An 18,650-nucleotide genomic window follows, 5' to 3' on the forward strand; every position below is an offset into this window, starting at 1 on the left:
CAGGCTATATCTTGTACCTTTGTGAAGTACATTTTTCCATAGAAATTTGTGTTGTAAAATGAGCCCACCCAGTTTCTATACGTGTTACTGTGCAGTTTGCACTAACTTCTGCTAAATATTAAGTTTGTGGTAGAGGAAACAAAATGATGTTTATTATAATTTTCTTTTATGTGTACGGTAAGTGCAGTGCAATATGGAAATTATATATCTTAAACTTTTATATACGTCATTCCAAATAAATTTACCAGCTACTTTCACTTTTGTTCTTTGCACACATTTAATCCTATGAGGCCTTTTTATCCAGTTGATTTATCATAAAATTATGTAGAAGGTACAATTTCAGCATAATCTTCTGTATCTCGGGTATGTGACAACAGCCTAATGCAGAGGATTTCACAGATATCTCCTGCAGAAGGCTAAATAATGCTACAGATCACAGTCCACATTATTGTCAATGGGGACTGCAGTCTGATCCCTACAATACGTACCAAGCACCAAAAAGCGTAGTTTTTCGGTGCTTAATCCTTAAACTAAAAGGCATCCTCAGATGGTGGTGGCCGCTTTCTGCTTACGGAGGTGTTTATTAAAGGAGAAGGCAGCCTCTATTCCGAGCAGATGAATTTCCCAAACTGGCAACGTGCGCATGTGCTGTGTCAGTCACTGCGGAGGAGCCTTTTGAAAATACAAAAAACCTCCTCCAATGTGCCGGGAAGTATTTTGCAAAGATAGCGCTTTATTGAAGTCGCTGTCCCTGTAGAAATTGTTAGTACATAGCGGGGATAATCATGTATTCCTGCTGCAATGTCGGCTGAAAAAAATTTGTGGCACTTCAGCAATTTTATCAAATTTTGTAAACCCAATATTCTCTTCTTGGTACTAACTTTTGATCAGTTAATTTGTTTTTTTCAGATTACCAAGAATTAGTGGCTTCTGGATATGATTGTTAGGTCTGAGGTGCAACACTCTAGCAAAACTAGTGAAAGGACTGATGTTGCCAATAGCAACCAATCAGATATTTTCTTTTCAGTTTCAAGGCTATAATAGATACATGATAGTTATAATATGCTAGGTTGCTATGAGTAACATCTCCACTTTTTTCAAATCACTGGATTGTCAATGTATGTATGGCTTATGCCGGCCATACACGGTGCGATTTTCTGATGTTTATTTATTTTATTTATTACCAGTTATTATATAGCACACACATATTCCACAGAGCTTTACAGAGAATATTTGTCCATTCACATCAGTCTCTGCCCCAGTGGAGCTTACAATCTATATTCCCTCAAAAAACCAGGAAAGGGGAATTGGAGAAGTTCAATGAGCACAGGATGAAAAGGTCACAGGTATGTAGATATGAATATAATATAGACAAATCCACAATCATAAAAACTCCTCCAACTGAGGAAGCGGCTCGTGAAACGCGCGTCTCGGATCAGGTGCACTCCCGCTGTGTACAGGTGGGATCTCACAGCACTACACGCTGAGGACTCCGGTGATGGCAGACTTCTGTTCACCCCATGCCTATTCTCACTTGAGCGATCAGGTACCACACTATTTTCATTTCTAGGCGCACGTATTGACCAATTTGTCATGTGTGAGTGATTAGCCCTGCACTACCCCAGAGGCAACCAGAGCATAACTTACCTTACATGGACTACAGTGCTGCCAATATTTCACTTTCTTCTTACCATAGTATACGATCCTGGGCTTCTCACTACTCACCACTGCCCATATGACATGTGAGTAGCAGCAGCATTGGGGACAATTACATACTGTGGCTTTTACCTGACCTTATGCTATATATTCACTATATATATTAAAATCTTTTACTATGGGCACTCTCAATAAGGCCAGATCTGAATAGGTTCCTGCACTATTTATACACCAGGTTCCTTTTTCAAATCAGACTTAACAGTAGATGCTCAATACACTTTTCCATACCCTTGGGTAAGTCCGACAACACGCTCACGTGTCATTCACTGTGAACATAATGACAGGCAGCAGCTGTTGCCTTGACACCATATAAAGGGTATATCTTACCTACATTTCCACACTCACTTTGCAATCAAATTTCTGTGGTACCTGAAACAACTAAATATACGGCAATCGGTGGACTCATAGGCCCTCATTCAGAGCCTCTCGTTAGCGGCAGTACGCTCGTTCCGAGCGATGTTCGCCCATCTGCGCATGCGTATGGTTTTTAGTACGCATGCGCGAACCAGTCAGTGCGGCCGAAAATCGTTTGTTCGCTATATAGCGAATGCCTGCTATTTTGAGTGACAGAATGAGGCGTATGTGGGTGGTAACAGGGGAAGGTGCTTGAAAACGGGGAGTGGAGATCAGAACGCAGGCGTGCTTAAAGGTCAAAACGGGCGTTTTATGGGTGTGCATAATTAATACAGCAGCGTCATTGACCACGTCACTTGGTTGTTTTATAGCCAGAACTGCTCGCAATATAGCGGTAGGAAAAACCAACCCCAAGAATAGCGAGCAGTTCATACGCTGTTCGATGTACTCGATTAATCTAATAAATGGCGGACATGACGTATGATGCGAGCGGCCAGGGGGCATTTTTATCAAATAAACGAGCGTATGTTTTGCTCGCTCGTTCAGACATGGAGGCGTCAACAGACCGCAAGGAGCGTACGGTTCATTTGAATAGCCACCCCCTTTTACTGAACGAGCGAGCGCTAATTGCGAGTGGCTCTGAATCAGGCCCATAGTCTGTTACATAAGTTTATCATTGTCTCCCCCCTTTTCTATTGGTTCTCATTTTTTCATATATGATAGACTTACTATTTTTCAATCTGACTAACTTGAAGATATATACATTGAGAGTTCTCTACAGATATCTGGTGATACGAAAACATTTTCTCAAATTTTGAGATTTATTATATTATATATGTGTTGTTGCTGTGATATGTCATGGAATTTTATTATCATGGAACTTACTTTTTCTGTGTATGATCACATTATTATTAACATTAAGTTGCTTGGATCGACATCTCGAGGGGGGCTCTTTTAGTGATTTTTTGCTATATGACCATACTTATATTGAATATAACCCTTTCTCCTGATGTCACTCCACTGACTCATATTTCACTATGCTTCCCATATCAGTGTTTAGTATTGTGTTTTGTTTTGTCTATTATTGATTATGTATTATTGTAAATTTTGCTATCCAGGATCTGTACTCTTTTTTGGCAGACATTTTAACGCATACCTAATAAATGTTATTTATTAATTATCAATCTAGTATCATTAAAGAGTGACCCCAAACAGAGAGTTCTTCTTTCTCCTCCATTCCTCTAATCTATATTCCCTATCACATGCGCACTAGGGGTGAGCGGGTTCGGATTTCTGAAATCCGAACCCCCCGAGCCCCCCCGATCCGAGGCCGATCCGAGTCAGGCTCGACTTTTCCCGCCTGACTCGGATCTGAAATCGATTCAAAACGTCATCATCCCGCCTTCCGGGTCTCGCGGGTTTTGGATCCTATATAAGGTACCCGCGTCCGCGCCATTTTCTCACTCAGCTGTGGACAGTGAAGAGGGAGGGTGGGAGTTAGGGCTGGCTGGGCTGTGTTGTGTAGTGTAGTGCAGAGTAGTGTTGTGCTGTGCTGTGCTGCGCTGTGCTGCTGTTGTCCACTACTTCAAAGACCATAGGGGCTGGCTGTGTTGTGCTGTGCTGCTGTTGTTAATAGGGGCTGTGTCCACTACTTCAAAGTCCATAGGGGCAGGCTGGACTGTGCTGTGCAGTCAGTTGTCCATAGGGGCTGTGTCCACTCCAAAGTCCTGTGCAGTGTCCCAGTCCTAAAGGGGTGCTGTAGTGTTGTCAAGGGGGTGCTCTGTCCGTCAGGGGTGCTCCCCCCAAGTGCTAAAAAAAAATAATATTTTTTCTGTGTTTGCGAATTGTGTGCGCAGTAGCCGCACGTGCATCAACAAAGTAGTGCTAAGCGTGCGCCTGTGTCATAAGTTAAGGGCCGGCTGGCTTGACCGTTAAAGGGTGCTGTAACCCCCAAAGTACACTCCAAACCAAATAAAAAAATATTTTCTGTGTTTGTGAATTGTGTGCGCAGAAGCCGCACGTGCATCAACAAAGTAGTGCCAAGCGTGCGCCTGTGTCATAAGTAAAGGGCTGGCTGGCTTGACCGTTAAAGGGTGCTGTAACCCCCAAAGTACACTCCACACCAAATAAAAAAATATTTTCTGTGTTTGTGAATTGTGTGCGCAGTAGCCGCACGTGCATCAACAAAGTAGTGCCAAGCATGCGCCTGTGTCATAAGTAAAGGGCCGGCTGGCCTGACCATTAAAGGGTGCTGTAACCCCCAAAGTACACTACAAACCAAATAAAAAAATATTTTCTGTGTTTGTGAATTGTGTGCGCAGTAGCCGCACGTGCATCAACAAAGTAGTGCCAAGCGTGCGCCAGTGTCATAAGTAAAGGGCCGGCAGGCTTGACTGTTAAAGGGTGCTGTAACCCCCAAAGTACACTCCAAACCAAATAAAAAAATATTTTCTGTGTTTGTGAATTGTGTGCGCAGTAGCCGCACGTGCATCAACAAAGTAGTGCCAAGCGTGCGCCTGTGTCATAAGTAAAGGGCTGCTTGGCTTGACTGTTAAAGGGTGCTGTAACCCCCAAAGTACACTCCAAACCAAATAAAAAAATACTTTCTGTGTTTGTGAATTGTGTGCGCAGTAGCCGCACGTGCATCAACAAAGTAGTGCCAAGAGTGCGCCTGTGTCATAAGTAAAGGGCCGGCTGGCTTGACCGTTAAAGGGTGCTGTAACCCCCAAAGTACACTCCAAACCAAATAAAAAAATATTTTCTGTGTTTGTGAATTGTGTGCGCAGTAGCCGCACGTGCATCAACAAAGTAGTGCCAAGCGTGCGCCTGTGTCATAAGTAAAGGGCCGGCTGGCTTGACCGTTAAAGGGTGCTGTAACCCCCAAAGTACACTACAAACCAAATAAAAAAATATTTTCTGTGTTTGTGAATTGTGTGCGCAGTAGCCACACATGCATCAACAAAGTAGTGCCAAGCGTGCGCCTGTGTCATAAGTAAAGGGCCGGCAGGCTTGACTGTTAAAGGGTGCTGTAACCCCCAAAGTACACTCCAAACCAAATAAAAAAATATTTTCTGTGTTTGTGAATTGTGTGCGCAGTAGCCGCACGTGCATCAACAAAGTAGTGCCAAGCGTGCGCCTGTGTCATAAGTAAAGGGCCGGTTGGCTTGACCGTTAAAGGGTGCTGTAACCCCCAAAGTACACTCCAAACCAAATAAAAAAATATTTTCTGTGTTTGTGAATTGTGTGCGCAGTAGCCGCACGTGCATGAACAAAGGAGCAGCGCCAAGCGTGCGCCTGTGTCCCATAAGTAAAGAGCCGGCTGGCTCATTTCTTAAAGGGTGGTGTAACCCACAAAGTGCACTACTCTCCAGCAAAAATAAAAAAATATTTTCTGTGTTTGTGTGCGCCTTAGCCGCACGTATATATCAAATCGATATAACATAAATGGAGGACCAAACTTTCTCCGATAAAAATAAAATAGAGAAAGATCAAGAACCTCCTAGTGCTGAAGCTGCTGCCACTAGTCATGACATAGACGATAACATGCCATCAATGTCGTCTGCCAAGGCCGATGCCCAATGTCATAGTAGAAGCCACATACAATCCCAAATGACAAAGTTCAGGAAAATGACCTTAAAAACAACATTTAAATCATCTGAAGAGAAACGTAAACTTGCCAATATGCCATTTATAACACAGAGTGGCAAGAAACGGCTAAGGTCTTTCCCTATGTTCATGACTAGTGGTTCAGCTTCACATGACGATGGAAGCCCTCCTCCCACTAAAAAAATCAAACGAGTTAAGCTGGCAAAAGCACAGCGAAGAACTGTGCGTTCTAAGAAGATATCACAAATCCCCAAGGAGAGTCCAAGTGTGGTGGCGGTTGCGATGCCTGACCTTCCCAGCACTGGACGGGAAGAGGTGGCTCTTTCCACCATTTGCACGCCCCCTGCAAGTGCTGAAAGGAGCACCCACAGTCCACTTGCTGATATGCAAATTGAAGATGTCACTGTTGAAGTACAACAGGATGAGGATACTGGTGTAGCTGGCGCTGAGGAGGAAGTTGGCGAGGAGGATTCTGATGGTGACGTGGTTTGTTTAAATCAGGCTCCGGGGGAGACAGTTGTTGTCCGTGGGATGAAAAAGCCCATCACGGTCATGCCTGGACAGAAGACCAAACCTCCTTGGTCTGGCAATATTTCTATCCAAATTCGGACAACAACTGTCTTGCCATATGTACCATATGTAAAGGTGGAATAAGTAGGGGTAGGGACATTAACCACCTAGGAACATCCTCCCTTATATGGCACCTGCAGCGCATTCATAATAAGTTACTGTCAAGTTCAGAAACTTTGGCTAAGACCGTAAGCAGTCCAGGGACACCTAAATCCCGTTGTCCTGTTGTATCCAAGCGCCTGCAAACCACACCGTCAACTCCCTCCTCGTCAATTTCCTCCTTAGTCAGGATCGGAAGTAGTCCTGCAGGCCATGTCACTGGCATGACTGACTCTCCTATCCGGGATTCCTCCGGAGGATCCTGCATTGCTACGCCTCCTGCTGCCGCTGCTGCTGTTGCTGCTGCTGGGAGTCGTTCATCATCCCAGAGAGGAAGTAGGAACACCACTACTTTTACTAAACAATTGACCCTCCAACAGTCCTTTAAGTACGACAGCAGTCATCCTGAAGCAAAACGTATAACTGAGGCCTTGACTGCTATGTTGGTGTTAGACGTGCGTCCGGTATCCACCATTAGGGCAGTGGGATTTAGACAATTGATGGAGGTAGTGTGTCCCCGGTTCCAAATCCCGTCTAGGTTCCACTTCACTAGGCAGGCGATACCGAGACTGTACAGAAAGGTCAGAAAAAGTGTCCTCAGTGTCCTGAAAAATGCCGTTGTACCCAATGTCCACTTAACCACGGACATGTGGACAAGTGGAACAGGGCAGACTAAGGACTATATGACTGTGACAGCCCACTGGGTAGATGTATCACCTTACACAGCAACAGCAGCAGCGTCACCAGTAGCAGCATCTCAGAAACGCCGGCTCGTTCCAAGGCAGGCTACGCTGTGTATCACCGGTTTCAGTAAGAGGCACACCGCCGACAACCTCTTAGAGAAACTGAGGGAAATCATCGCCCAGTGGCTTACCCCACTTAGACTCTCCTGGGGATTTGTGATATCTGACAATGCCACCAATATTGTGCGGGCATTACATCTGAATGCTGGAATCTGGGCAAATTCCAGCACGTCCCATGTTTTGCTCACACAATAAACTTGGTGGTGCAGAATTTTCTGAAAAGCGACAGGGACGTGCAGGAGACGCTCTGGGTGGCCCGAAAAATTTCTGGCCACTTTCGCCATTCAGCGACTGCGTGCCAAAGACTGGAGCACCAGCAAACACTCTTGAACCTGACCCGCCATCACCTGAAGCAAGAGGTTGTGACGCGGTGGAACTCAACCCTCTATATGCTTCAGAGGATGATGGAGCAGCAAAAGGCCATTCAAGCCTATACATCCACCTATGACATAGGCAAAGGAGGGGGTATGCACCTGACTCAAGCACAGTGGAGAATGATTTCTGTATTGTGCAAGGTTCTCCAGCCCTTCGAACTTGCCACACGTGAAGTCAGTTCAGACACTGCCAGCTTGAGTCAGGTCATTCCCCTCAACAGGCTTTTGCAGAAGCAGCTGGAGAAAATGAAGGAGGAGCTAAGACAGAGCGATTCTGCTCGGCATGTGGGACTTGTGGATGAAGCCCTTCTTTCGCTTTGCCAAGATTCCAGGGTGGTCAATCTGTTGAAATCAGACCACTACATTTTGGCCACCGTGCTCGATCCTAGGTTTAAAGCCTATGTGGTGTCTCTCTTTCCGGCCGACACAAGCCTGCAGAGGTGCAAAGACCTGCTGGTGAACACACTGTCAGCTGAAGCGGAACGTGACATGTCAACAGCTCCTTCTTCATTTTCTCCCGCAACTGGGGCTGCCAGGAAAAAACTTAGCTATCCTAAGCAACCCGCTGGCGGTGATGCAGGGCAGGCAGGACCAAGTTTGGACATCTGGTCCGGACTGAAGGACCTGGCAACAATTTCTGACATGTCTACTGTCACTACATATGATACTGTCACCGTTGACAGAATGGTGGAGGATTACATCGGTGACAGCATCCAAGTAGGCATGTCAGACAGTCCATACCTGTACTGGCAGGAAAAAGAGGCAATTTGGAGGCCCCTGTACAAGCTGGCTCTATTTTACCTGAGTTGCCACCCCTCCAGTGTGTACTCCGAAAGAGTATTTAGTGCAGCCGGGAACCTTGTCAGCGAAAGGCGTAGGAGGTTGCTTCCACAAAATGTGGAGAAGATGATGTTCATAAAAATGAATTATCAACTCTTCCAGGGAGACCAGCCTCCAGAACGTACAGAGGGACCTGTGGTGGATTCCAGCGGGGACGAGTTAATACTCTGTGAAGATGAGGATGTACACAACACTGAAGAGGGTGAGGAATCGGTCGATGAGGATGACATCTTGCCTCCGTAGAGCCAGTTTGTGCAGGGACAGATTAATTGCCAGCTTGTTTTGTAGGGGCCCAAACGAACCAATCATTTCAGCCACAGTCGTGTGGCAGACCCTGGGGCTGAAATGATTGGTTTGTTAAAGTGTGCATGTCCTGTTTATACAACATAAGGGTGGGTGGGCCCAAGGACAATTCCATCTTGCACCTCTTTTTTTCTTTGAATTATGTACTGTTTGGGGCCTAGTTTTTCAAACTGCCATCCTGTCTGCAACTGCAGTGTCACTCCTAGATGGGCCACGTGTTTCTACTGCCCACTCATGTCGCTTAGCATAGTCATCCATCTACCTCGGTGCAACCTTTTGGACATAAAAACACTATTGTGAGGTGTGAGGTGTTCAGAATAGACTGGAAATGAGTGGAAATTAAGGTTTTTGAGGTTAATAATAACATAGGAGCAGAAAAATCAACACATTCTGTGATTTTAGCTGTTTTTATGCTTTTTTAAAAAAAAATACAGATCCAAAACACAAAACCCAGAACCCAAAACACCGAAGGGTGGTTTTGGCAAAACCAATCCAGATCCAAAACACGAAGAAAGATCCAGATCCAAAACCAAAACACAAAACACGAAAAGTGGCCGGTGCACACCCCTAATGCGCACACACATACACACTCGGGTTAGTTTTTTTTGGGGAGCCAATTAACCTACCAGTATATTTTGGGAGTTTGGGAGGACGTTAAGATGTGTTGTACGATTACCCTTGAAATTCTTCTTTTGAAATTCTCTATACAATGTGTACAAATGGTGTACAATTGGACATACGATTATACGATACGATGCGTTGTTTCCGATTTCAAAACGCTAAAAACCTCACGATGAATCTGCTGGAATCTGAATAGGTGATGGCTTATCTAGGGGGTATAAAATGCAGCAGCCATTTTAGATCTGTGCACACTCTGCTCAGTGACTAGTGAGGCTTGGTTTTATACCCTGCTGAACACTGTACACTGCAGGTGTGCTTTGCTTTGTTTTAAAGCTTGCCTTTACAAAGTGTGTGTATTCTTCTTTCTGATGGATTCCTATTATCATAGCTTCTGCTAGTCTATGGCTATCTGAGGCTGAAATGTGAAGGAGCTGAGGAGAGAAGGAGGATGAGGTCGTGCTGGACCAAGGAGTGGCTGACGAGGAGGGAGACTCGCTCCCGTATTGCCCCTGCTGATGGAGATTAGGGAGAACAACCCGGACGAGTATCGCAACTACCTGCGGATGGATGACGCCACCTTCCAGGAGTTGCTGCATCTAGTGACTCCCTATATCCAGAGGCAGGACACCAGCATGAGGTTGGCCATTCCGGCTGAAGAGAGGCTGATTGCGACGCTGATGTACCTGGCTCCAGGGCGGTCTTTTGACAACCTGAAGTTTGGGACCCTCATTTCCCCCAGGCGTTGGGGCGCATCATCCCGAACACCTGAGAGGCCATTGTGAAAGTCCTGAAGTTCCAGTACTTCAAGGTGATTAAAATTACAACCATTATTTTTGGTGTAAAAGATATATATTTTTTTAGTTTTTAACACATTATTTATTATGTAACAACCAACATGGCTGTATTTAACGGTGTTAATATTGTAACCAACTTTACTGTAAACCAAAACCAATACTAGCAAAAACTAGTATATCAACCATAAAAAACTGGCTGATACAGAGGAGATGAAATAATCCTTCATGAAACTTTTTCCCTTTACAGGAACACACATATATTTCACACAAAATAACATGTGTATTAGCCAATTTTTGGTTGCCCAATAAATAGCCAGCTGCATGGTATACGATGTGTCAGATGACTGATTGAACAGGGCAAGAAGCTCCTGGCAGAAGTGCAGATTGAGGCCCCGGCAAACCACAATCTGCCCTTGTGCCATGCTTTTGGTCACCCTGTCCAAACCACATCATCATCCGCACTGCATACCCTGCAGCAGGTATTGGGCACCCAAAAACTTTCTGATTCTATATTGTATTATTACTTTTTAATAATTGTCAAATTGGGGTGCATGCTCCCATAACATGGCTCGATATAAAACCTCCTGGCATACTGTAAGTGGGAGGGGTTGTGGGTTGGGATCCGGTTGGCCCCATTCTTCCAGTGTCCTGGTAGGTTGGTGTGGGAAATAAAGAGGATACCATATACCCATGGGCCATATTGGACGCGGAGGTGGAGGAGCCATCCATGACAAACATATACGCATTACCCGCCTGCCCACAGTTGCTCCTTTATTTCAATTCTAAAGGATTTCACAGTATTGTGCTGATGGCGGTGGAAAATGACAACTATCAATTTATTTATGTTGATGTGGGGACAAAGGGCCGTGCTTCCGATGGTGGATCCTTCAAACAAACGGAATTTTATCACAGACTCTCCACCAACCGTCTACAATTGCCTACAACATCGGTTACAAAGCCCTGCCTGAACTAAGTATTTGTGGCAGACGAGGCATTTGGTCTACATGAGCATTTAATGAAGCTGTATGGACAAAGGGGACTGACCAAAGAGAAATGCATTTTCATCTATCGCCTATCCAGGCCCCGGCACATAGTTGAAAATGCTTTTGGAATTATGTGTAGTCCATTCCGGATATTACATATGGCTAGAAACCTTTGTGTGGACAAAATTGATTCTGTGGTCATGGCCTGTTCTGTTCTACACAATTTTTTGAGGGCCTAAAGTTCAATACATCAGGGACCAATGGGTATGACCATGGACAACCAGGAGCAACCACATGAGGGTGTCCAAATGCCCTCTGTTGAAACACCCACAGTGAGGGAGACACTGCCAAGTGCACGGGCAAAACAGGTCAGGGAGCAATACCTGGCCCACTTTAATGGAGTGGGGGCATTACCATGGCAGGAAGACTTTATTCAGAAAATAATAAACTTACCAAATCATAAGAGGATGCTGGCTCACTCCCTGGGTTCTCCAAAGACTCCTCCTCGGGGACCGTGTCCACTAAAAGACTTCTAGAGGTTTGTTGGGTCTCCTCTTCATGGAGGAACTCCAGAAGATTATAGTACCATAAGGTGCTACTGTAGATGTCATCTGCTCCCGCTCCAGATGCCCGTGAGTCACTTTCCTTTTTCCTCGCCTTCACAAAAATGGTCCTCAAGTTCTGGATCCGCTGTTTCACCCACTTTGGGGTTGCCTCTTCATGGTACCCGAGGCTTAAGGTCACCATGTCGTCGATAGCAGCAGCCTTTTTCTGTTTGTTGCTGTAGTCCCTGGTTTTGATACGCCAAAGACACTCATGGGACCTTTACATTTCCAGGAAGCCTGTTATGAACTGGCGTTCCCTTACGCTGGTCATTTCTGTTGACTAAAAAAACAAAAACTGCATTAAGATATATGCTTTCAATTGGACTACTGAAAAAATGTATGCTTTTACACAGTTTGTTTTTAAATATTTATCACGGTTTAATTTTTAATGTTTTTACTGTTGACTAGTTTTAAAAATAAATATAAATTAAAATATAAAATTATGGTCCTTTATAATCTAAACAATGGTGTGCCAGGGAAATAATCATTGCTGGCACAGTGGTATAAACAATGGTGTGCCAGTGGAATAATCATTGGTGGCACAGTGCTATAAACAAGGATGTGCAAGGGTAAAAAAAAACATTGGTGGCAGAGTGGTATAAACAATGGCATGCCAGGGAATAATCATTGGTTGCACAGTGGTTTAACCAATGGTGTGCCAGGGGAAAACATTGGTGGCACAGTGCTATAAACAATGGTGTGCCAGAGGAATAATCATTGATGGCCCAGTGGTATTAACAATGGTGTACCAGGGGAATAATCATTGGTGGCACAGTGGTATAAACAATAGTGTGCCAGGGGAGTAATCATTGGTGGCACAGTGGTATAAACAATGGTGTGCCAGGGGAATAATAATTAGTGGCACAGTGGTATAAACAATGGTGTGCCAGGGGAATAAGTATTGGTGGCACAGTTGTATAAACAAGGATGTGCGAGGGTAAAAAAAAATATTGGTAGCACAGTGGTATAAACAAGGGTGTGCCAGGGGAATAAACATTGGTGGCGCAGTGGTATAAACGAGGATGTGCCAGGGGAATAATCATTGGTGGCACAGTTGTATAAACAATGGTATGCCAGGAGAATAATTGTTGGTGGCAAAGTGGTATAAACAATGGTGTGCCAGGGGAATAAATTTGGTGGCACAGTTGTAGAAATAAGAATGTGCCAGGGATAAAAAAACATTGGTGGCACAGTGGTATTAACAATGGTGTGTCAGGGGAATAATCATTGGTGACAGTGGTATAAACAATGGTGTGCCTGGCAAATAATCATTGGTGGCACAATGGTATAAACAATGGTGTGCCAGAGGAATAATCATTGCTGGCACAGTGGTATAAACAATAGTGTGCCAGGGGAATAATCATTGGTGGCACAGTGATATTAACAATGTTGTGCCAGGGGAATAAGCATTGGTGGCACAGTGGTATAAACAATGGTGTGCCAGGGTAATAATAATTAGTGGCACAGTGGTATAAACAATGGTGTGCCAGGGGAATAAGTATAGGTGGCACAGTGATATAAACAAGGATGTGCCAGGGTAAAACAAAATATTGGTAGCACAGTGGTATAAACAAGGGTGTGCCAGGGGAGTAAGCATTGGTGGCACAGTGGTGTAAACGAGGATGTGCCAGGGGAATAAACATTGGTGGCACAGTGGCATAAACAAGGATGTGCCATGTAAATAATCATTGGTGGCACAGTGGTAAAAAAATGGTGTGCCAGGGTTAAAAAACATTACTGGCACAGTGGTATAAACAATGGTGTGCCAGGGGTATAAACATTGGTGGCACAGTGGAATAAACAATGGTGTGCCAAGGGAATAAACATTGGTGGCACTGTGGTATAAACAAGGATGTGCCAAGGGAAAAAACACTGGTGGCACAGTGGTGTAAACAATGCTGTGCCAGGGGAATAATCAATGGTGGCACAGTGGTATAAACAATGGTGTGCCAGGGGAATAATCATTGTGGCACAGTGGTATAAACAATGGTGTGCCAGGGGAATAAACATTGGAAACACAGTGGTATAAACAAGGATGTGCCAGGGGAATATTCATTGGTGTCACAGTGGTATGAACAATGATGTGCCAGGGGTATAAACATTGGAGGCACAGTGGAATAAACAATTGTGTGCCAGGGGAATAAACATTGGTGGCACAGTGGTATGAACAATGGTGTGCCAGGGGAATAAACATTGGTGGCACAGTGGTCTAAACAAGGATGTGCCAGGGGAATAATCATTGGTGGCACAGTCATATAAACAATGGTGTGCCAGGGGAATAATCATTGGTGACACAGTTGTATAAACAATGGTGTACCAGGGGAATAAATTTGGTGGCACAGTGGTAGAAATAAAGATGTGCCAGGGATAAAGAAACATTGGTGGCACAGTGGTATAAACAATGGTATGTCAGGGGAATAATCATTGGTGATACAGTGGTATAAACAATGGTGTGCCTGGCAAATAATCATTGGTGGCACAATGGTATAAACAATGGTGTGCCAGCAGAATAATCATTGATGGCACAGTGGTATAAACAATGGTGTGCCAGGGGAATAATCATTGGTGGCACAGTGGTATTAACAATGGTGTGAGAGGGGAATAATCATTGGTGGCACAGTGGCATTAACAATGGTGTGCCACGGGAGTAATCATTGGTGGCACAGTGGTAAAAAAATGGTGTGCAGGGGAATAATCATTGGTGGCACCACAGTGGCACCAGGCGTATTTCACGTACGCGGAAAGTCAATAGGCGAAAAAGTACCTACTATGAATAGCAGGAGAAAAGAAATGCTAAATTTTTATTTTGGGGTACAACGTCGGGAAACGACTCAGAACCCATGGGAAAGCCCTGCATAGGACAATTGTGCAAAAAACCCAAAAAACTTAAAACACCCCAAAAAAGTACTTTCATTTTGGGGGCTAAAAAATAAAAAGTGAGGAGACAAACATAAAAACTAGCGTAATAGACTTCTTGGGGGTCTGCAAGGAGGGGTCCGGTGTTTTTAGGATTGCAGGTGCGTTTTTCAAATTTTTTAAAACATCGCTTTAGAGACTATAAAATATGCTAGCACCCATTTTCATGTACCCCAAATGTGACTGGACTACTTATTTGCTCCAAAAAATACAGCTTAATGCCATTCTTCACCACTTTTACAAAGACGCTAAAAACGAAGATTTTAAACAACTTCAGTACCCCAAATAGTTTTATTAGGGCTATTGGGACACATCTACATTGATCCCCAATGTTAGTGCATGTTTTTTGGGGGTACACACTGAGGACCTCATTCAGAGTCGGTCGTTGCGGCCGCACGGTCGTAGGGGACAGGGGCCGGATATGCAAATTAAGCGATCCCAAGTTGCGGTCCTAAGATGAGATCGTTAGCTGAACGACCGAGGGTAAGAAGCGGCCGTAAGACTATATAACGCCCCCTTCTTGTTCACCACACACGTCATCTCCTGGGATATAAGGATTAATCACGAGCATCGGGACCCATCGGAGCTGATCGCAGAGCTTAAGGCTGACCATACCCTCTCTTAAGCTCTACGATCAAGTCAGTGTACAAACCTCCCATGTCACGTGTGCCATGACACTACTTTGTTAATTATGCACTCCCATAAAACGCCATTCGCATAATTAGGCACGCCTGCGTTCAGATCTACACTCCCCCATTTTCAAGCACCTTCCCCTGTTACCACCCACAAACGCCTCAATCTGTCACTCAAACTACCGACCTGGCTGTGTTCACGGAGAGAGAAATTTCTGATTGTAGCAGCTAGTTTGCACACGCGCATTGCGAACTTTACGCATGCGCAGTTTAGCAAACATCGGTGAAGTACGACCGTGCGGTCGCAACGACCGACTCTGAATGAGGTCCTGATTTCCCCAATTCTGACCGTACTTTCCATCTGTTCCGCATTTGCCGCTTTCCGTTTTCGCCTGTTTAGTAATTGAATAGGGCGTAAAGCGGGGACGCGTGCGATAAGTTTTCGCATCTGAAACATGTAGGCGGAAAGCCGGACAGGCAAAACTTTTCAGACTTTTCGCGTTTAATTGAATCCGGCCCAGAGTGTTAAAATAATTAAGCAATGCTTAAAAACCTTTATACATTAGAAAAGTTTTATTCAAGGTATAACGTATTTTTTCTATTATTTTAGTCAGTTATTGCCATCCTGAGATGATAGAAGATGATAGAAGAAATATATCTTGTACCTTTGTGCAGTACATTGTTCCATAGAAATTTGTGTTGTAAAATGATCCCACCCAGTTTCCAGTGGCGGAACTCCTGGAGACAATGGAGTCAGTTGCCGCCGGGCGCCAGCCCTGAAGGGGGCATCTGGCTCCATTGTCTCCAGGGTCCCGGCCGTTCCACCGCACCTACACCTATAGTCCCGCCGGCTTCGTTCTCTTCTAACTACTGTAAACAGAAAGCCAGAGGAGCCGCTGAGCTGAGCGCCAATCAGCATCAGCAGCGCTCCTCTGGCTCCACTACACTGTGTGGTCTCAGCGGGCCGCGGACGTCACGTATCATGTGACCGCCCGCGACCTCACCCTGTGCCTGCCCCTTCTGTCTGAGGAGCCTCCGACAGTGCACTTGTGGCTGGCAGTGGCAGTCTGGACCGTGGTGGAGAGTGGCCAGGACCGGGAGCCAGTGGCACGTGGTGTCAGCAGCCAGTCTCCGGCAGTCAGCGCAGTCTCCCTGCTGCTGCTGCCCTGAACTCAGCACATTAACCAGTCCCCGGCGGTCGGTGCAGTCTCCCAGCTGCTTCCCTGCACTCACTTTTCCCCAGGAAGAGAGCAGTGAACCACTGGCCAGGACACGGGATCTGCATAGCAGACTTCTTCCTGGTGAGTCCCTCCTCACTACTACTCCTGTCCCCTGCTTCCCACTACTCCTCCTATCCTGCCCCCTCCAGTGCTTCCAACTACTCCTTCTATCCTGCCCCCTCCAGTGCTTCCCACTACTCCTCCTATCCTGCCCCCTCCAGTGCTTCCCACTACTCCTCCTATCCTGCCCCCTCCAGTGCTTCCCACTACTCCTTCTATCCTACCCCCTGCAGTGCTTCCCACTACTCCTCCTATCCTGCCTCCAGCGGCCTCGGAGTGAATTGAGCTTGTGCACCAAGTGCTATCTCTTTTGGGGGGTAACAGGCTAAACAACCCTACCCCCTGGCCCACCCTAGCCACTAGCCCCACCTACAAAACATACCTATAACCCGTCCTACCCCCGGCCCCCTATATATACAGTACCCTCCAGCCCAGTGACATACAGTACCCTCCCCCTCCCTGGCCCCAGAGACGTACTCTGACCACCACCCCCCCAGCCCCGGTTACATACACTATCCACCCTACAACACCCCCACCCCAATAGCTAGGGACATACACTCCCTACCTAGACACAGCACCCAACCCAGGGACATAAGTTATCCACACTAACCAGACTACTTTGCTTGTTTCATTTTTATTTTCTGTGGGGGATAATGTCTTTTATCTTTTCCTTGGGGGGCTTTTTTTATTTGCTGTTTTGGTCAATGTGTTTGATTTTTTGTTTTTTTCCTGTGGGGGCCAACGTGTTTTTTTTTTTTTGTAGGGGCCAAAGCATTTGTTTTCTGTGGGGGCCAATGTGTTTTATTGTTTTCTGTGATAGCCAATGTGTTTCTTTTGTTCTGTGGGGGCTAATGTATATGTTTTATCACCTGTGGGGGGCCAAAGTGTTTTTTTTCTTGTACAATGTTTTTCGGCTGCGAATGCGGTTGAGTTGCACCGTGCATGCTTCGTGCAGCATTGCAGTACAGGCACATGCAGTATACTAAAAATTAGTTTTTTGACATTACTAGGCAGCCACAGGGGGTTGGCTAAGCAGAGGCAGAAGTAACGTAGTATGGGTGTGTTGATGACGTTGCTTGTGTACAGTATAGAGACGCTAAATTGCTCACATTGCAGGCCATAGTCAGACGAGAGAGAGAGAGAGTTTCATTTATTTATTTTTTTCCCCAGTAGCATTTTGTAGTTTTTTTTTTTTTGGGGGGGGGGGGCATCAACACTTATCTTGCCTCCGGGCAACTGGGATGAAGTTACGCCACTGCCAAGGGTTGTTTGCATTCTTATCATTATAATACTAAGGTCATTTACAATGTCACGTATAGCCGTCATGTAAGAAAATCTATTCAAGCGATATATAAAACAATTTAAGAAATAATAAAACGAAGTAAAACAAATAACATCATAATGTCTGTAAAAGCAGCCTATAAAAAAAGAGAAAATGAAAGTATCTCCTGTGTGTATGAGTATGGGGCTAACAGAGGAGGATTTCTGCAGAACTAAAGCGAACATTGTCAGCATGTACTGTATCTCAATTCTCTTTATTTGGATCATATTTCTATATTATAATCCTGTATAGATAATATGCACTATACTGTACAGATATTATACACTTTAACTCCAAAAAGATTATGACTGTACAATGGGGGAGATGTATGAAGCTCTGAAGCAGTATCAGCGCCCGTTATGTGCCACTTCTTCCCAATGTATGATCGGGGGTCTGGGCGGTAAATGACAGGAGCGCTATGTGCCCCTGTCATTATCAGCACTGCTATCTACAAGATAGCAGCGCTGATAACCTGGGCCATGTATGAACGGTCAGATTGCCTGCCCATTTGGCCAGCCCTATACCCAAAGCATGGACAGTGCTGTCCCTGCTGCGGCGTCTGCCGGCTCCAGGCTGCACACGGGGATCTCGTGATACTTGCGAGATCCTGCACATGCTCAGTGGAGCCGGCCGAGACTGAGACAGAGCGCATCAGCACTAGGCTGATGCGCTGTGGTCACTAGTGGGTAGCGCCGGAGGGGGGAGTTAACGGTCCCCCAGCACCGGCCGATGAGATGTTCTTGCATCTCATCGGTAGTGCTTCCTGCTTCGCCTCAGTAAAGAAGCGAAGCAGGAAGCATTATAGCAGCACGTTAAGTGCCGCTATGACACAT

Source organism: Taudactylus pleione, unplaced genomic scaffold, assembly GCF_031769625.1.
Source record: "Taudactylus pleione unplaced genomic scaffold, aTauple2 ptg000277l, whole genome shotgun sequence".
NCBI classification, from domain to species: domain Eukaryota; kingdom Metazoa; phylum Chordata; class Amphibia; order Anura; family Myobatrachidae; genus Taudactylus; species Taudactylus pleione.